At 44.1% G+C, this 21,028-nt stretch overlaps 1 long non-coding RNA gene across 1 annotated transcript in view; it reads right to left on the bottom strand.

Annotated features, from left to right (window-relative positions):
* Positions 1-13,477, bottom strand: part of LOC137351641 (uncharacterized) — a 29,459-nt gene extending 15,982 nt beyond the window's left edge. The window contains exon 1 of the long non-coding RNA XR_010969542.1: positions 13,417-13,477. This is a non-coding gene — a long non-coding RNA (uncharacterized lncRNA). The remainder of the gene's footprint in view (positions 1-13,416) is intronic.
* Between the last annotated feature and the right edge of the window lie 7,551 nt (positions 13,478-21,028).

Here is a 21,028-nt window from a genome sequence, read left to right as displayed (position 1 = left end):
GTTTAAGAGGACCTCTCACCTTGTGTCCATAAACTAATTCAAAGAGACTAAATCTGGTGGACTCATTAGGTGATTCCTTAGTGGCAAACAGGAGAAATTCCAGTCCTTTGTCTCAGTCATGAGGGTACTCGGAGCAGTGTGCCCTGATCGCTGTCTTTAGGGTCTGGTGGTACTGTACTAAAGCCCCTTGTGACTGTGGGTGGTAGGCTGAGGATTTTAGCTGGGTTATTCCCAGGGTACTCATGATTTTTTGAAAGATCCCAGACATGAAATTCGTGCACTGATCCGACTGGATCTCGGCAGGCAGCCCATTTGGGTAAAGAATTGGGTTAGCCCCTCCACCACTACTTTGGCAGAGATAGTTCTTAGGAGAATGGCCTCTGGGAATTGGGTAGCCACATCCATAATGGTGAGATGATACTGGTAGTCCCGTTTTGTTTTCGGCAGGGGTCCCACACAATCTACCAGCACTCTGCTGAAGTTTAGTTTAGTTTAGAGATACAGAGAAACAGGCCCTTCAGCCCACCGAGTCTGTGCCGACCATCAACCACCCATTTATACTAATCCTACTCTAACTCCATATTCCTACCACATCTCCACCTGTCCCTATATTTCCCTACCACCTACCTATACTAGGGGCAATTTATAATGGCCAATTTACCTATTAACCCGCAAGTCTTTGGCATGTGGGAGGAAACCGGAGCACCCGGAGGAAACCCACGCAGACACAGGGAGAACTTGCAAACTCCACACAGGCAGTACCCAGAATTGAACCCGGGTCGCTGGAGCTGTGAGGCTGCGGTGCTAACCACTGCACCACTGTGCCGCCCCAAAGGGTTCCCCAAAAGCTGGTATGGGAATTAGGGGTGCAGGTTTTATTGCAGGATGGGGTTTCCCCACAATCTGGCACATGTGGCAAGTTTTACAGAATTCCCCCACATCTTTGTGGGGTTTCGGCCAGTATAAATGCTGTCTTATGCGGGCTTGGGTTTTTCAAACACGTACATGTCCGGCCATTGGAAGATCATGTGCTATTCTTAGTATTTCCTTACAGTACCTCAGTGGCACCACTATCTGGCGAATCACTCCTCTTCATCCGCAGGTCTGTGACGAGGTCTCCACTTCCTCACCAGCACCTCATTCTTTAAATAGTAGCACTTTGCTTTAGCTTCGGTTTGAGCAGTCTATGCCAACTTTTTTAATACTGGGTCAACTTGCTGAGCCGCAACCAAGGAAGCTCTGTGTAACCCATCTTTTGGGTCCTCTAACTTCTCAAAAAAGGTTTTGGATAACAAGACAGTAGGGTCATCTGTCCGCAGTGCCAGTTCAGCCCCCTCCAATGGAGCTGGTTAGGCCATGGACCAAGTCACCACACAGTCAGGGAAAATGCCGGGGACTTTTTCCTGCAATTGCTCTGTCTCCCTGACTTCTTTCAGTCTCTCTAAAACTGCTGGGGAAGCTACCACCTTTGTCCCCGCCAGATCATTACCCAGGAGCAGGCCGACCCCATCCACCGGTAGACTAGGGACAATCCCCACGATTACCGGTCCCAAAACCAGGTCGCACTCCAGGTGCACCCGATATCAAGGTATGGACATATACTGCCCTCCGATACACTAACACTCTAGCATTCACTGCACTCTCTTGGGGAAAGGTCATGCTTTTTCCCAGCGGAAGGTATTTGGTGGCCACTGTGTCCCTGAGTATGACTCTGGGTTTGCTTGCCCCACTCGAGGCGTAAGGGGTCACCTTTCCTTGGGATACAAAATCCTGGTAACTTTAATGGATTTTGTTAAAGTTACCCACACTCAATGATAGGTTGACTGGGTCTGACTGTCGCAGTTAAAACCACAGCCTGCTCTGTTGTGCTTTCCATCAGGGCCCCTTCTCCTGCATTGGTCTGGTGTGCCCTGATTAATTCTACAGGTTTTCCCCATAATTTCCATCAGTCAGCTCGAAGGTTACCTGCCTTGTTACAGCGGAAGCACACAGGTCTTCGGGTGTTGCTCTTGCTCTCAGCACCATCCTTTTTTGGCCTGAGGAGGGGCCCCTGTGTTTCCAGCTTTCCCTTGGGCTCCTGTCACCCTCTCACCTTTTATTCTTTTCAGGTTTGTGGGGGTGACTAGGAAAAGGTTTCCCTTGGGGTAGGGGCTTGTGTACAAGGGTAAATTCATCAGCCAGAATTGTGGCCTGCCTGGCTGTTTGAAACTTTTGTTCCTCTAAGTGGGTTTTAATAGAAAGGGGAAGTCAGTTTTTAAACTCCTTGAGAAGGACCATCTCACTGAAGTTTTCTTATGTGGGCTGTATTTTAAGTGCCCATATCCACTGGTCAAAAGAAAGCTGCTTAACTCTTTCAAACTCGAGGCAAGTTTGGTCAAGCTGTTTCCAGAGGGTTCGGAATTTCTGGTGGTACGGTTATGGGTACTAGTTCATATGCTCCCTGGGTGGCATTTTTAGTCATTTCATAATCTGATGAACTTTCATCCGGCAACAGTGAATAAAACTCATGGGCTTTTCTTCTTAGCTCGCTTTGTAACAACAGCGTCCAGCTCTCAGCCGACCATTTTAGCTGTTTTGTAAGCTTTTCAAAAGTGATGAAAAATGCTTCCACATTCCCCTCATTGAACTTTGGAATCAACTGGGAGAACTTTAAGAGCTCAACACACAGTCCTGAGCTAGGGGCAGCTTCCTCACCGTGCCTTCACTGGGTATACTGGGTCTTCCTTTGGTTAGCTAGAGCCGTCTTAACTCCCTTTCCTCCTTCTCCTTCTAAAAAGCTCATTCTTTTTTTACCTTTCTTGATTCTCTCCTCTTTCTGGGCTGGATTTTAAATGCTCTCCGCCGACCTTGGCAGTGATCCGCCCAAGCAGATCGCCCGTCACGGAGCTGCTGCGATATTCAGCACGGCAGCTCTGTTAAATGGCCGGGGCAGATTGCCCCGCCCCCCGATGATGTGGAGGGGACAGGCGGTCCGTCTCTAGCAATGACGTCCAGCCCCATTGCGCAGGCACTGATGCCATTTTTAAAGGGCTTCCAGCCCTTCTATTTTGTTTAAATATTTAAAGATATAGGCATTTTACAGTTAATTAAAAGAATTAAATAAATGTTTCTAGCCCCTCTCCCACCCACCTCCCCTCCCCGCCAATAACCAGTTCATTTCTTGCCCACTCACTCCCAAAAATAATTACCTTGTGTACCTGACCTTCCCCCCCCAAAGTTCACAACCTTTTATCTTTAACCCTTCCCACCATCCCCTCCACCAATAATATTGGTTTGAGCCTGCTGCCCTCCACCCCACTACATTGAAATACCTATCTGCTCTCCACCGCCACCTCCCCCCTCCCCCAGCCGCCCACAGTGTCCCACATCGGATCTCCGAACGGCTGCCGCCACCAATATAGCACCGGAATGGACGGTGGGATCAGGTAAGTTTTGCATTTTTTTGACTATGTAAATGCAGCTCCCATCGCCAAGTGGCGGTGGGGGGGGTGGGGGGTTGGCAGCTGACACTAGGCCCCGCTGCCACCAGCAATATGGGGCTAGCCCTTCCCGGCATCGAGGCCCATAGTGGGCCTCTCCCGGAGGCATTTTCCAGGACCCCCCTACGTCGGGGGGTGGGGGATGCTGCTTGTAAATTCCAGCCTTCTCTGTCTGGAAAGATCTCTCTTTTTTGGGAATTCTAATTCTAGTCTCCTCTGTTCAAATTGTACTTTAGCTAACATTACCCTATCTGTTTCTGACTCTAACTCTGTTTCTGAATCTTCAGGTTCAAGTGGAAAATGGTTGGCCACAAGTCTTAGGATTTTGGATTTCCTAGCTTTCGAATGGAGAGTAATCCCTAATTGCCCAGCTAAAGTCCCCTCAACTCTTCAATAGATAGGGCCTTTAACCTGTCCCAAGTTATTTCACTCTGGCTTAGGCAGATACTGGCCTCGAATGTGGACATGTTAGTATTCTAGCAGTGAAAACCACAAGAAAACCTATATTGAAATTTTTTTAGGGATCAGTTTGGTTTCCCACTTCCAATTTCTTGTTTGTCGTTGGGTTACGATCCCGGACAAGCTCATCAAATTTCTGTTATGACCAGGTGAGGGGGGGGGAGGGGAGTTACTGGCTCCCCTCTTGCCCTTCCTCTTATTTGACTGCTACGGGGTTTATTCTTTTTTAAAACAGTGGTTGTGCTTACCACCTCAGAGAGTGTTTTATCTTTTACCTTTAATGTGATCATGAAAGAACCAATCGGACAGGTTTTGTTGGGTTTAAACAAGAAGGAGATGAGTTTATTATACTTACCAATCTAAACCAGAACTAAAAAAAATTAAAATGCGCTATACATTCACACACACATTGACCCAAGAATCACACACACACACAAATAGATTACAGAGTGAAAAGTAGATTTTGGGGTTGGATTAGAGTCCAGAATAAGTTGACATTAAATACACAGTCTGTGATGATTCCAGCTGAAGATGTATTCTTGAAGTCTTTGGCTGGGCAACGTGCACTTTGTGGCTGGACTGCTTGGCTCAGGATTTTCTTGGAGGCAGACTTGTAGATGGCTCTCTTCCCCTGGTCTCTGTCTGTAGCTATCTGTAGGCTTGGAGGGTCCACAGTCGTAGATAGTTTTCAAACTTGTGTTATCTGGAGAGAGGGGGAGAGAGAGAGAGAGAAAGAGAGAGGGAGGCACGCAGCCTTCCTGCTGCTGTACAGTCTGAGTTACTGGCTTGACTCTTTGTTTAAGGAAACTCCCAGCTTTCACAGATATGGACAGACGGTCACATGACTGCCTCAGGGTATTCCCTGAAACCTTCTAATAAGATTCACGGTTCGGAATTGGCTCCCCAGGCCCCAGGATGCCAATACATTTACACTTGGAAGGGTTTGCTTTTTTAAAGTCACGGTATTAGGATTGCCTTGAATGCTGTGCTAATGAAGCAATCTTAGGTAATTCAATCACTTAAAGCAAGCCATTGTTCTGGGTGCAGGCTCCTCAGACCTCAATCTCCGGTTGGAATGTGAAAAGGTGTTTCAGATGCAAATTGCGGTGGCCATCTTGACTGCCAGTTTTTAAAAAGTTAACTGCAGGATTTTTTCCATTAAAAGTTTCATGTAAGTTTCAAACAAATTAATTAATATTCCTTATTTGGCATATTGTTTTTCTTGACAATGGAAAGGGTAAAGGCAGAGAAAATGACCAAACACATTGCTGTACATGATCTCCAGCCTTGGCACCCTCAGTGCTGTGTGCCCGACCTCTGCCAATGTCAATGGTCATATCGCCCACTGGAGTGAAAGTTTTCAAAATGGCTACCACCTCCCTTGGTCCTAGCAGTCTCCCTTCTGCTGTGTGTAAGCTTGTCCTGCAAAAAAGTGTAGGACTGGATGGTCTGTGAAATGGTTGCAAAGATCTATGAGGCATTTTAGCAGAAATCCACATCAGAATGAGATGGGGCAGTCCACAAACTGGTCCTCCACCCTGTACTACTCTACATTCCCTCAACCACCACCACTGCTATCATTTCCTGGTGGGGTTAATGACAGTTGGTGTCCTTGTGAGAGTTGCTGTTCCATTTTGACTAAAGGGTAACTGAGTTCTCCTAATACAAAGAGAATATTACCAGCAAGTTGTCTTTCGATGCTTGAGAATCCTTGAAATACTTTGATGACAGAATATATCATTTGTTTATTACAATTGGCTCCAGTACTGAATCAAATACACTATGGTTACTTGTGTGTACAGCCAGTTGGCTATACAACCTATCCACCAGCACGATTCTTTCAACTAAGGAGCATTCAATATTAAAGACCCCAAAATGCAGAGTAAAGCAGGGAGTACTCCTGTTGTATTGACCATGCTGCTGCTTATATTCTCCTGTAAGCTTCCACAAATTCCTCTAATTGTGCTTTATACTGTATCTCACTGGGAAGCTTGAGAAATATTTATTGCAGGCATTGCAAGGAAAAAAACGTGTATTCTAAAAAAAAATTTCTGTAGTTTAAGAGTTAACTAGGATTGCATGTGCTCAGAAGTTATGTTGTGTAATAACAGTCATTAAAAATAGAAAACCTGTCCTCCTGTAATACTAGCCTAGAACTCACCCTTGGGCGAGAACTCATTGTAAACAAGCTTTCCAACATAAAACCAAAAAATGCTGGAAATACTCAGCAGGTCAGGGAGCATCTGTTCCAGCATTTTCTGTTTTTATTTCAGATTTCCAGCATCTGCAGTATTTGCTTTTGTATTAAGTTTTCAAACACAAATGAACTAACTTGCATAAATATCTTTAATAAACAGAACAACATTCGGTGAAATGCAGAGCATGCATATGTTGTTCTCTCCACCCAGATTTGAAAATCATGCAAATCCCAATTGTGATCAACTTGCTGTTTCTCGTGGGTATTCAGAACAGGTTCTCCCTCCTGACTCCTCCCGCCTCATTTTACATTGATACCTAAGTCTCAGTAAGCAATTCATAGTGTATGATGATGTGGACGTGCCACATTAGAAGGGCAAATTATTGCCAGATGAATTGAATGCACTTATGACTGCGGTTGAAGGAACATTCCTAGGTGAAGGCTGAGGTGTGAAGTACACTCTGTTACACAATGGATGTTCATGATCAGCAATAAAACTATAAATTCATGGTCAGCAATGAAACTATAAGACAGGGTGCAAGAGAAATAATTTGCAAGTCCCACACATACTCAGTACGTTTCACTAATGGAATGTTCTCCCACTTTCGAGTGGGCTGGTAGCAATACAGCTTCCAGCTGATACATTATTCACTAGGGCGGCACAGTGGTTAGCACCGCAGCCTCACAGCTCCAGGGACCCGGGTTCGATTCCGGGTACTGCCTGTGTGGAGTTTGCAAGTTCTCCCTGTGTCTGCGTGGGTTTTCTCCGGGTGCTCCGGTTTCCTCCCACAAGCCAAAAGACTTGCAGGTTGATAGGTAAATTGGCCATTATAAATTGTCACTAGTATAGGTAGGTGGTAGGGAAATATAGGGACAGGTGGGGATGTTTGGTAGGAATATGGGATTAGTGTAGGATTAGTATAAATGGGTGTTGATGTTCGGCACAGACTCGGTGGGCCGAAGGGCCTGTTTCAGTGCTGTATCTCTAATCTAAAAAAAAATCTAATCACATCCTCCTATTTTCCCTGAGTTGCTCTTCTGGAAGCCCCTGTGGCATTCGCTGCTGAAGGGGGTGGGGGGTCTTCCTCCTCTACCTCACTTTCTCCAGGAAATTTCCAATGGTCCCACTGAGAAACAAAATGTTTTCTGGGCTGCTGAACTCTTAACAGGTATCCTTTCACCAAAGATGCATGATACATTTAAAATCACCATGCCTGTCCCTTTAAATATTGCAGCAGCACAAGATTCCCTACCCACCAACACAGAAGCTCCCAGTCACGAGTTTCTTTCATACTGGAGCTCTCCTACATAGGCCGCTATTGCTCTTGCATTGCCTGACATCTGGTCCAGAGTTGTCTGGTCAGCTAATCTAGGCTGAGATCTCTGCAATTAAAATTATCAGTGAAACAAATGAGTAAGCCAAAACATTCAAATGACAGACAAAACCATAGCAATCATGTGGACAAAATCAGCAATTTACACATTGTTCATGCATGTTCTCCCTGTACATTGTTGTGTTTCTTTGATATATGATGCAGAGAGCCCTCTACTGGTTAGTTTGCTGGTTTATTCAGAGTTGTTTGTTTCTGCTGCTCCTTTGCAGCTATAAAATTTCTATGGGCTGAATAATGGCACTTCAAGTGCATATCCAAATTCTGCTTCTACCACCCTTTCAGGCTGTGAGTTACAAACCCCCACCACCCTCTGGGTGAAAAACCTTCCCCTCAAGTTCCCTTTAATCCTTCTGCAAGTTACTTTAAGTCTATGCTTCCTGGTTACTGACCTCCTTGCTGAAGGAAATAGGCCCTTCCTGTCCATCCATCTAGGCCCCTCCTAATTTTATACACCTCAATTAAATTTCCTTTCAGCCGCCTCTGTTCCAAAGCAAATACCCCCAGCTAATCCAATCTTTCTTCATAGCTAAAATTTTCCAGTCCTGGCTATGGCTCTATGACATCCTTGTAAATCTCTTCCCTGCCCTCTATTAAGATCACATCCTGCCTGCAACGTGGTGACCAGAATTGTACGCAGTACTCAGCTGAGGCCAAACTAATGTTACATACAGTTCCAGCATCTAATCCATGCCTTGGCTAATAAAGGAAAGTATCCCGCATGCCTTCTTAACCACCTTATCTATTGTTACAACCAGGTCAGAAAGGTGTCCGGGGGTCCCTCTCAGCCTTCACCTGGACTTACCGTAACAGGGTTTAATGGTAAACACACCATGTTTTTAGCTCCCCCTTGGTGAATCCTTGTTCACCACTTTCCAATTATAAGGCAACGAAACCAGCATAAACAGGTTTTATTAGGTTTAAAGAAGAAAAGATGAAATTTATTAAACTTAAACTCTAATTTGGTTAACGCCTACGGATACACGGCGCGCCCATGCTAGCATGCATATGCGATGCACACATACAAATAGAGACAGAAATGAGCAGAAGAAAAATAAAATGGAAAGGTTTGAGGCAAAATCTGAAGAGTTTTGTCACAGTTCTTCGAGCTCACTGTAGAGTCCTTGATTGTAGGTAGATCTTCCTTTTTGATGGGGCCCAGTATTCTTCTGAAACCTTATTCACTGTAGCAGACTTTTCTCTCTTGGGGTTCATGCGTCTTCAGTAGATTCAGAGGCTTGTGAGAAAGAGATGGGAGCAGACAGGAGAGAGATCTTCTCAGTCCAGGAGCAAACAGCTTTCTGCCCAAACTGTTTGTACAAATTCAAAAAACTCAGGTTGCCCAGCAGGTTAGTCATGTGACCAGCTGGTTTGACCACGTCCATTTGTGTATTCGGCCATCTTAGAACCCGGAATGCGAGCTCCCCCACCTTCAACATCTGGTGATCAAAAGTCCATTGTGGGTTGAATGTCAGGGAATGGCTGCTTTGTCCTTCCAAACACTGTCTGTTAATATGCAAATATCTTTTCCAGGCATGGCTGATCTGTTTAACAAGTCTTCTTCACTCCAGTAACAGTTTAAAATCAATGTTCATGACAAAATGAATGTGCCTCATTCTTGGCAGGTCGGGGCCTAGCATGACACTATCTATCCTGCTACCTTCAAGGATCTGTGGACATGTATTCCAAGGTTCCTCTGCTCCTCTACACTTCTCAGTATCCTACCATTTATTGTATATTTCCTTGCCTTGTTTGCCCTCCCCAAATGCACTACCTCACACTTCTCCGGATTGAATTCTATTTGCCACTTTTCTGCCCACCTGAGCAGTCCATTGATATTTTCCTGCAGTCTACAGCTTTCTTCCTCACTATCAACCACATGACCAATTTTTGTCTCATCTGCAAATTTCTTAATCATGCTCCCTACACTTAAGTCTAAATCATTTGTATCTACCACAAAATGCAAGGGGCCTGTTACAACCAGGTGAGGAAGGGGTCTGGGGCTCCCCTCTCAGCCTTTTCTTGGTTTGGCCGTAACAGTGTTTAACTTTTAAAACAGCGTTTTTAGCTTCCCCTCAGTGAGTCCTTGTTCACTGCTCTCTAATTGTAATTGCAAAGAAATCAACCTGAAAGGTTTTCTCAGATTTAAACAAGAAAGGTGTAAGTTTATTAACCTTAAAACTGTAATTCAGCTAAAACTACTAAAAATACATGACTCGACCACGCAAGCATGCATAAACGATAAACACACACACAAACAGAGACAGAGGAGGAGAAAGAATTAAAGGGGAAAAGTTTGGAGTAATAGATGGAGTTCAGTTACTGGTTTTGGGTTGGATGTAAAGTCTTTGATTGAAGTTAAGTCTTGCAGTTCTCATTGGGGCCTAGTGCAAACTTTCAAATTTGTTTCACTGGTCTTCTGTCTTGAAGCTTAAGTTACTTCTGTGGGTCCCTGGAACTTTGCGTGAGAGAGAAAAAGATAGAGAGAGGGAATTCCTTCCTCCTTGAAGTTCAATTGCAGTCTCTTTCTTTCTGTCAGGTACAATTCAAAGAGCCCCAGGTTGGCCAGCAAGTTAGTCATGTGACTAGCTCCTTATTTGAAACAGCCTCTTCTGCGAGGTTTGTGGATTCCTCTAAGCTTACCAGACACTCTCAGTGGTGGTTGTGTGTGTGTGGGGTGGGTGTTGGTGGAGTGAAATGCTGGTTCTTATACATTCAATGACTCTCAATGTCTCTTGATCATCGCTATTGACAAAACCCATCTGGCTAATTGAATCCAGGAGTACTCCCATTGTCTCTCCATGCCACTATCTTTTAGAATGCAAATGTGCCATGTTTTCAGCCACTGTTCTGTGCTCTTTTTAAAACAAGTTATGTTCAATGCCCAGTAAGCATTCAAATAATGTTCCATATGACAAAATTAATATATTTCCATCTGGCAGGTGTGGTTTCCGTCACAGACCTAATACTGAGCCCTGCAGAACCTCATTGGAAACAGCCTTCCAGTCACAAAAATACCTGTTAACCATTAGCCTTTGCTTCCTGCCACTGAGTCAACTTTGGAACCAACTTGCCACTTTCCCTTGGATCCCATGGGCATTTACTTTTCTGACCAGTTTGACACATATGACCGTCTCAAAAGCCTTCCTGAAAACCATGTAGACTACATTAAAGATATCACCCTCATCCGCCCTTCTTGTTACCTCCTAAAATAAATCCATCAAGTTAGTCAGACATGATAATAAATTAAAAGCAAAATACTATGGATGCTGGAAATCTGAAACAAAAACAGAAATGGCTGGAAATACTCAGCGGGTCTGGCAGCATCCAAGGAGAGAGAAGCAGAGTAAACGTTTCCAGTCTGTGATCTTTCATCAGACACGATCCCTTAATAAATTCTCACTGTCTGTCCTTGATGAATAAATGCCTTTCTAACTGACAATTTATACTGACCCTTAGAATTTTTCCAAATAATTTTCCCACCACTAAGGTTAGGCTGACTGGCCTGTAATTATCCAGTCTATCCCTTTACCCTTTTCAAACAATGGTACAATATTTGTAGTCCTCCAGTCTTCTGGCACTATTCCTGTAGCCAGAAAAGATTGAAAAATGATGGTCAGAGCCTCAGCTATTCGTTCCTTGCTTCTCCAACAGCCTGGGATACGTTTCATCCGAGCCTGGAAATCTTTCTACTTTCAAAACCCCTTAATATTTCCTCACTCACCATGTTTATCCCATCCAATATTTCACACTCCTCCTCCTTACCTACAATGAGTGCATCGTCCCCCTCTTTTGTGAAAACAGGCACAAGGTATTCAGTTTTAGTCTCCTTACCTAAGGAAAGATATACTTGCCATACAGGGAGTGCAACTAAGGTTTACCAAACTAATTCCTGGGATGGAGGGTTTGTTCTTTGAGGAAAGATTACTTAGTGTTTAGAAGAATGAGAGGTGATCTCATTCAAACATACAAAATTCTTAACAGGACTTGACAGGGTAGATGCAGGAAGGATGTTTCCCCTGGCTGGGGAGTCCAGAACCAGGGGAAACAGAAGAAGGGGTAAGCCATTTAGAACTGAGATGAGGAGGAATTTCTCCACTCAGATGGTGGTGAATCTTTGGAATTCTCTGTCCCAGAGTGCTGTGGAGGCTCAATCGTTGAGTATATTCAAAACTGAGATTGATAGATTTCGACATATTAAAAACATTAAGGGATACAGGGATAGTGCAGGAAAATGGTGTTGAAGTAGAAAATCAGCCATGATCTCATTGAATGGTGGAGCAGGCTCAAAGAACTGAATGGCCTATTCCTGCTCCTATTTCTTATGTTCTTATTAAGAACCATGCCCATGTCTTCCACCTCCACACACAAGTTACCTTTTTGGTCTCTAATAGGTGCTATTTTTTCCTTAGTTATCCTCTTGCTCTTTATCTATTTAGAAAACATATTTGGGTTTTCCTTGATTTTACTTGTGAATATTTTTCATGCCCTCACTTTGCTTTATTAATTTCACCCCTGCACTTTCTATACTCCTCTGGGCTTTCTGCAGTATTGAACGTTCAGTTTTAGACACAAGTTTCCCTTTTTTGCCTTATACTACCCTTTACCCTCCATAACATCCAAGGGGCTCAAACTTTTGGAATCTGACCCTTTTTCTTTGTGGGAATATATTTGTTCTGAACCCTCACTATCTTCTCATTTGCTGTTCATCCTAGTATATCACCCCTCCTCACAGCTGTAATTGTCTATTTCATCAATACTGCGGCCTCCTCCTTTTTTTATCCCTCTCTCTATCTTGCCTGAAAACCCTGTAACCAGGAATGTTGAGCTGCCATTCCTACCCTTCTTTAAGCCATGTCTCAGTAATAGTTATGAGATCATACTTCTACGTGTCTGTCTGCCCTCAGCTCATCTGCCATATTCACTTGAGTCCTTGTATTGAAGTGTATACCATTAAGCATTGCCAAACTCTTTTGTTGTCTATTTTCTAGCTTTTGTTTCCTCTGCCTTCCACAGTCACTTACTAATTTTCTGCCTTCCATTTGCTTCTCTCCCTTCTGCTTCTATGTTCATTTTCCCATTCCTCTGCCAAGCTAGTTTGAACCCTCCCCAACAGCACTAGCGAGCCACACTGCGATGATATTAGTCCCGACTCTGTTGAGGTGCAACCCATCTGGCTTGTACAGATCCCAACTCCCCCAGAACTGGTCCCAATCTCCAGGATGCTAATGCCCTCTCTCCTGCACCGTCTCTTCAGCTACACATTCATCTGCACTATCCTCCTACTTCTGCACCCACTCACATGTAAGCAGGTAAGAAATGTCTTAAATATACGGACCGAAATGATACTATGTCCTTTCTATGAACTTCTGTTTACTTACCTTTACCGAGCAACCCTAAATGCCCATGTTATAAAGGCATGATTTAGACATAATGGGGTTGATTTTAACTCCTTAGTTAAAATGAAGCAGCGGACTTACCCACTCTGATCTGGCTGACTCCTGTTGTATAATTGCCTTTAAGAGTGACATCCCTTTAAGATCTTAATATGCTAATGAGCTAAGTACCAGGACATGTGATTCAAAGCCAGAATCACTCTGTAACTGTAACACCCAGATTAAGGTTCTGTAAATAGCTGGCTCTGTACTGCACATAATAAGCTAGCTGTAATAAACCTGTTTGAGATGTTCAACCAACTGAACTCCACACATCTCATTTATGTTGCATCAAACATAAAGAACTCATCACATGGTGGCAGCTGTGGTGAGAAGACAAAGTCTAATTTGAAGACCACAGGTCAAATAGCTTTGAAAATGATTTTCCTACAGCCACTGGAAAGAAAGGTCAACAGATATACTGGCCCAAAAAGTGGACAGAAGAAAGGACTTACCTCCAGCTGTAGCAGACAGAGCACAGAACGACAGGCTGCAAGTAAATCGGGTGAGTCACTGTTTAAAGAAAAACAAGCTTTGAAGTGCTTGAACGATTGATTTTTTTCCAAAGACGCCATTAAAAGAAAACAGGGAAGACTCGACTCCTTTCCCAGACTGATCGAGGTCGGCGCCATTACAGGAGGTACCTGTTAGAAAAAGTGTGGGAAAACCCCAATCACTGCAGAGCCTCATCCGTGCAGCCAAAGTTTTTTTTAAAAACTAATTAAATCACTCGTGTGAAGAAGAGCTTCCATTCATGAAGCCACAACTATAATAATACCATTAAATCACTCAAGCATGAAGAACATAAACAAACTCTAGAGAAAAAAAGAAGCAACAGAACTGCCCATTGAACATCTGTGTAAACACAAGCTTCAGTGCTACAAGCAAAATAAACAGACGGCACTGTCAAACACCTGCTCCTCTCAATCCAAGCAGCTAGTATAAACAAAGAACAAAGAACAGTACAGCACAGGAACAGGCCATTCGGCCCTCCAAGCCTGCGCCGAACTTGATGCCTGCCGAAACTAACACCTTCTGCACTTCCGGGGCCCATATCCCTCTATTCCCTTCCTATTCATATATTGACAACAGAGAGTTTCTTAAAGGGGAAACAGCACAAAGTCATAGAACATGTCTTAAAGCAAGTTTGAAGCAAAAGAACAGCCGGAAGATGGATACCAAATTTCGCAGCATGAACTGGAAGGCCACGGATATCCTATCTGAGTCGCAACTTTGCAAACAAAGAATGCAGTTTTGCTTCACTGACTAAGCGACTGTAGACCCAGAAAAAAGGCTGTAAAAATACTAATAGTTGGAAAAGAGGGATTACACAGAATCAATACCTCTGGCTTATCTGAAGAGGGCCAGAAAGATCCCACAAAGATATGGAACGTGTTAGATGAGCAGATCTAACAAAGAAATAAGAAATTTACAAATGGATATGGATAGGTTAGGTGAATGGGACAAAATTTGGCAGATGGAGTTTAATGTGGATAGGTCTGAGGTTATCTATTTTGGTCTGAAGACTAGAAAAGCACATTATTATCTAAATAGAGAGAAACTTCAGAGTGCTTCGGTGCAGAAGGATCTGGGTGTCCTCGTGCATGATTCACTGAAATCTAGTATGCAGGTACATCAGGTAATAAGGAAGGCAAATGGAATTTTGGCATTTATTGCTAAAGGAATAGAATATAAAAGTAGGGAAGTGTTGCTGCAACTGTACAAGGCATTAGTGAGACCGCACCTGGAGTATTGCATACAGTTTTGGTCCCCTTACTTGAGGAGGAATGTAGTTGCTTTGGAGGCAGTTCAGAGGAGGTTCACTAGATTGATTCCAGGGATGAGGGGTTTGTCTTATAAAGAGATATTGAGCGGTTTAGGCCTTTACTCCATAGAGTTTAGAAGAATGAGAGGAGATCTAATTGAGGTATAAAAGATGATTAAGGGGATTGACAAAGTAGACATAGAGGGGGTGTTTCCTCTTGTGTGGCAATCTAGAACAAGAGGTCATAGTTTTCGGATAAGTGGTAGCAGATTTAAAACAGAGATGAGGAGAAATTACTTCTCTGAAAGGGTCGTGAGTCTGTGGAATTCACTACCCCAGAATGCAGTGGATGCTGGGACATTGAGTAAGTTTAAGGAGGAGATAGACAGATTTTTAATTAGTAATGGGTTGAAAGGTTATGGAGAATGGGCAGGAAAGTGGAGTTGAGGCTGAGATCAGCCATGATCGTACTGAATGGCGGAGCAGGCTCGAGGGGCTGAACTGCCTACTCCTGCTCTTTGTTCTTATGTTCTTATTTAAGAGTGAATTTTCAAATTCACCACTTGGAATTGATGTCCTACAGGCAATAGCCAAGGAATCAATACACCAGTTCGTTGGTACATGCTGTAGTAAGGGCAATGAATGCCATTTCTCAGAAACTGAGATGTCAGAGCGACTAATAGAGGTGGTGAGTGTCTCAACACCCATTGAAGTGTTTCAGAAAACCTCTTGGGGAAAAAGAAAGGCCACGGCATTGATGCACTGCTAGAAAATGACAGGAAATATGAAGCCATTGTAGCTGGACAACAGCACCTGCAAGCACTAGGTGCAGCCAACAGTATCGGCATGATAACCAGGTCAAAAAGAGCAAGTAAGTTGCGTGGTAAGTATGTTGGGTCCCACTCACCACAAGGTTGACCCACATTTCAAGACCTGTGCAAGGTGTGCAGTGCAAAAGGACACTGGGCCCGCCTATGCAAGAAATCTGGCTCCAAAGACACAGCCAAAAATCACAGTAGGGCACAAACAAACATAAGACAGGCACAGCAACAGGGCAACAGCAGCAAGGAGAGCTCCAGAGACCTGCGTAAACAAAAAACGATACACCAAGTCCACAGCGAAACAAACCTGAGACAAGACTAGAGAAGAGTGATTCTCAGTCAGAAGGCGAGCAGCCTTTCCACATTGTGAACCTGACACATCATGGTGATGAAGTCAAACAAGTGGAAGCTTTTGCTACCATTAACACCATGTGCCCAAAGAAAGCTGGAAAACAGATTCTCAGGGTTAACGTTGACACCGGCACTAGTGCAAATATCCTACCAGTCCTGAAAGATATGTACTGGAGTCATTGGAAATCAATGATACAATTGACAACTGCAAAGTTATCTGCACACAACGGGTCACCCATCCCTTGCAGTGGCACATGGACAAGGCAGTGCAGCTAAGGCAAGTCGGCATGGAAACCACAAATATTTTACCTGGTAGACATGAGTAGACCAGCAATGGCAGGACTTCCAGCGTGTAAGGAACCCAACATCATAACTTTCCACGAGGTCACCAAGGTGCCCATTACAGCAGAAGAGACCAAAGGTACCACATTGAGTCACAGTTCCTCCAGGATCTCAGTAGTTCTGGTTTGAACAGTATCAGTCCATTCTCAAAGATGCCACACCAACAGAATGAATATCTAAACACAGATGGTGAAAGTTCTTCGTCAACAGGCAGTGTTTCTTCACGCTCCAGTGATTCAGAAGAAGAGACTGATGTTGTAACTTCTGAGAAGCAATGGCTGGCAGTGGGGAGCACTGTCAATGGGAAATCTCTAAGGACCAGAACCTGCTCGCAGACTCTGTCCGGCATCAAATGGTGCAGTCCGGAAATCCAGCAACAGCACAACTATGCCGCGTCTTCTCTTCTGTTCTCTAGAAAACCGCCGGCACCACAAAAATGGACAGGTACTTCCATGAGGCCAAGTACTCCTTCCCCAACAAGTCCTGGTCCTTGAGCCCCAAGCCTTCAGACGTGGAGGATGAGGAGAGGCGAAGGACACGCAATGTCCTGAAGAGGCAGAGGAGGAATGATTTGAAGCATTGTTTGTTGGCTCTTCAAGATGAGGTGCCAGAACTTTCCAAGAATGACAAGGCCTCAAAGGTGGTCATCTTGAGAAAAGCAACAGAGTATATTAGCAGGCTGAAGGCAGAGAAACAGAAACTGAATATAGAAAGCGAGAAATTTCGGAAAAAACAGCAACAGCTGAGATGCAAATTCTCTGAGAAAGAGATGTCAAACCACTGAAACGATATATGGAATTTTTAAGCCTCTGCACTTGTAAATTTGACAATCCTTATCCCCATAATTGTAAATCTTATAGTATCTACCCCGTATCACTAGTTTTGACGTTATCTAATTCTATGTGTTTTTACTTTTGGCATACAAGACTTATCTTTGGAAAGGGGATGTTGTATGATTGCCTTTAAGAGTGATATCCCTTTAAGATGTTAGTATGCTAATGAGCTATGTACCAAGACATAGTCATGTGACTCAAAGCCAGAGTCACTGTGCAACTGTAGCACCCAGAGTAAGGTTCTATAAATAGTTTGATCTGTACTATACATAGTAATTTAGCTGCAATAAACCTGTTTGAGATCTCCAACCAACTGGACTCCACGCATCTCATTTATGTTGCATCAGACAACGAAAGAATTCATTACAACCCCTATTTTAAATTTCAGACAGCAAGAACATCCACCCCAAACTGGCAAGGTCCTCTTTAAATATGGAGATCAAGCTTCAATTATGTCATCAGGGCCTGATCTGCCATTTTAATTGGAATGTGTGAGCAACTCAGCAAAACCTGCTAGGGCCAGAAGAGGGCCAGCAAGCAACTTTTTAAAAAAAATCTTGTTTCCTTGTGGGCCATGAGCCTTTAAGATGCTCCGTAAAACCTATGTCTTTGACCAAGCTTTTGGTCACCTGCTCTAATATCTCCTTAAGTGGCTCAGTATTAGATTTTGTTTGATTATGCTCCTGTGAAGCACTTTGAGGCGTTTTACTAAGTTAAATGCACTATATCACAGAATCACAGAATTGTTCCAGTACCGAAAGAGGCCATTCGGCCCATTGTGTCTGCACTGGCTCTCCTAATGAACAGTTCACCGAGTTCCACTCACCGGCCTTCTCCCCATAACGCTGCACATTCTTCCTTTTCATATAACGGTCTAATTCCCTTTTGAATGCTTCAATTGAATCTGCCTCCACCACAGAATGCAAGTTGTTATTATTCTGCGTGGAATATATCTGAAATGGATGACAACGGAACACATGAAGGGTAAAATTGCATTGTTACCTAACTAGCTATCCTCTGTACAATGCATGAAAGATACAGAAACAACAGGATACATAAGGGTCACATGGGATGACTGAACATTTCAAGAATCCATCTGTACCCAGGATACTGAACAAGTAACACGCTTAAGGTTTCATGGAATTGAAATTTGTTTTTAAAACTGCTGCAGAAAGGCAAGGAAGATACTGGAGACAACAATTGAATAAAATCCAACCACATTCCTTCAAGAAATTATATTACATTTGTATTAGTGCAGTTACCTTCACTACAGCATTAGGTAACATTTGTAAGTAAATAAAAAGTAAAAATACATATTTTTCTGTGGAATATTTGAAATGTCACAGTTGCTCCAGTCAATACTAGGACAAAATGTGCCAGAGTTCTTATATTTTAATGATTCATGTAAAATACTACATAAATGAATATTTGATATATAAGACCAGTGGCGCAGTGATTAGCACCGCAGCCTCACAGCTCCAGCGACCCAGGTTCAATTCCGGGTACTGCCTGTGTGGAGTTTGCAAGTTCTCCCTGTGTCTGCGTGGGTTTCCTGCGGGTGCTCCGGTTTCCTCCCACATGCCAAAGACTTGCAGGTTGATAGGTAAATTGGCCATTAGCAATTGCCCCTAGTATAGGTCGGTGGTAGGGAAATATAGGGACAGGTGGGGATGTGTTAGGAATATGGAATTAGTGTAGGATTAGTATAAATGGGTGGTTGATGGTCGGCACAGACTTGGTGGGCCGAAGGGCCTATTTCAGTGCTGTATCTCTAAACTAAAACTAAACTAAAAAACTAAACCACTTCTTCAACAGAAAGTGTTCTACCATGATCTGCACTCTTTATTCTATTTCTGGACATACAGATTACTTGCTGCTAATTTTTCAGATGGCAGATAATAAAGGAACTCTGCAGGATGAGACCTTATTTGGGTAGCCTCAGCCAGAAAAAGAGCATGAAGCTGTCCCAGAACCCATGAGGAGAAGCCTGCAGGGAACTTGTAGGTTGCTAGTTTCATCAGTATAGCAGACAAAGATTGCCAGCTTATTGTGCCAACTGTATGCAACCAATTATAAAATATAACACCAGTTGACCATATTAGTGTACATCTGGCTATCACTAGGCCATTGGGGTGGTTGAAGCAGTTAGCATTAATGCAGTTACAAGCAGGGAGAAGGGAATATAAGCATATGGGGCAGAATGAGCAAAGGTAACTAAAGTACGAGGAAGCTTGTGTGGAGTATAAACACTGGCATAGACCAGTTGGGCCAAATGGCCTGTTTCTGTACTGTAAGTTCTATTTATTCAATAGCATGGATAGTTTTCAATGTTGAAGCAGCTGCATAGCCTCATCCAGTATTTACAAAGTAAAAAGGCCAATCATTTGCTCACCTTTTTCTTTGTCTTTTCACTATCCTGCTAGGTGGTATTTTAACCATGATTGGTTTTAAGTTGTATTAAGCTTACTCAGAATGGGGGTAGTGGAGGAGTGGACCAGAGTGTCGCGGAGGGAATGATCCCTTCATAATGCTGACAGGAGAGGGGAGGGGAAGATGCGTTTGATAGTGGCGGAAATGGCAGAGGATGATCCTTTGGATGTGGAGGCTGGTGGGGTGGAAAGTGAGGACAAGGGGAACCCTGTCACGGTTCTGGGAAGGAGGGCAAGGGGTAAGGGTAGAGGTGCGGGAAATGGGCCGGACACGGTTGAGGACCCTGTCAACCACAGTGGGGGGAAATCCTCGGTTGAGGAAAAAGGAAGACATATCAGAAGCGCTGTCATGAAAGGCTGCATCATCAGAGCAGATGCATCGGAGACGGAGAAACTGGAAGAATGGAATGGAGTCCTTACAGGAGGCAGGGTGTGAAGAAGTGTAGTCGAGGTAGCTGTGGGAGTCGGTGGGCTTATAATGAATATTAGTAGACAGCCTATCCCCAGAGATGGAGTCAGAAAAGTCGAGGAAGGGAAGGGAAGTGTCAGAGATGGACCATGTAAAGGTGAGAGAAGGGTGGAAATTGGAAGAAAAGTTGATGAAGTTTTCCATTTCGGGGCGGGAGCACGAAACGGCATCGATACAGTCATCAATGTACCGGAAAAAGAGTTGGGGGAGGGGGCCTGAGTAGGACTGGAACAAGGAATGTTTGACATATCCCACAAAAAGACAGGCATAACTAGGACCCATGCGGGTACCCAGAGCAACACCTTTTACTTGAAGGAAGTGAGTGCAGTTGAAGGAGAAGTTGTTCAATGTGAGAACAAGTTCAGCCAGGAGGAGGAGGGGGGTGGTGGATGGGGACTGGTTGGGCCTCGGTTCAAGGAAGAAGTGGAGAGCCCTCAAAGTGTCCTGGTGGGTGATGGAGGTGTAGAGAGATTGGACGTCCATAGTGAAGAAAAGGCGGTTGGGGCCAGGAAACTGGATATTGTCAAAATGACGTAGGGCATCAGAAGAGTCACGGATGTGGGTGAGAAGAGACTGGACCAGGGGAGAAAAGATAGAGTCGAGATAGGAAGAAATAAGTTCAGTGGGGCAGGAACAGGCTGAATCAATGGGTCTGCCGGGACTGTCCTGTTTGTGGATTTTAGGAAGGAAGTAGAAGTGGGCTGTCCGGGGTTGCGGGCCTATGAGGTTGAAAGCTGTAGACGGAAGATCTCCGGAGGTGATGAGGTCAGTGACAGTCCTGTGGACAGTAGCTTGATGTTCGGTGGTAGGGTCATGGTCCAGGCGGAGGTAGGAAGAAATGTCTGAGAGTTGGCGCTGAGCCTCTGCAAGGTAGTCGTCAGTACGTCAAACAACAACAGCACCACCCTTGTCTGCAGGTTTGATGACAATGTCGGGGTTAGACCTGAGAGAACGGAGTACAGTAAGTTCAGAGGGAGACAGGTTAGAGTGAGTAGTGAGGGCAGAGAAATTGAGACGGCCGATGTCTCGCCGACAGTTTTCAACGGAGATCAAGAGT

Source organism: Heterodontus francisci, chromosome 36 (assembly GCF_036365525.1).
Source record: "Heterodontus francisci isolate sHetFra1 chromosome 36, sHetFra1.hap1, whole genome shotgun sequence".
Lineage (NCBI taxonomy): Eukaryota > Metazoa > Chordata > Chondrichthyes > Heterodontiformes > Heterodontidae > Heterodontus > Heterodontus francisci.
This window is presented reverse-complemented; position numbering and strand designations above follow the sequence as displayed.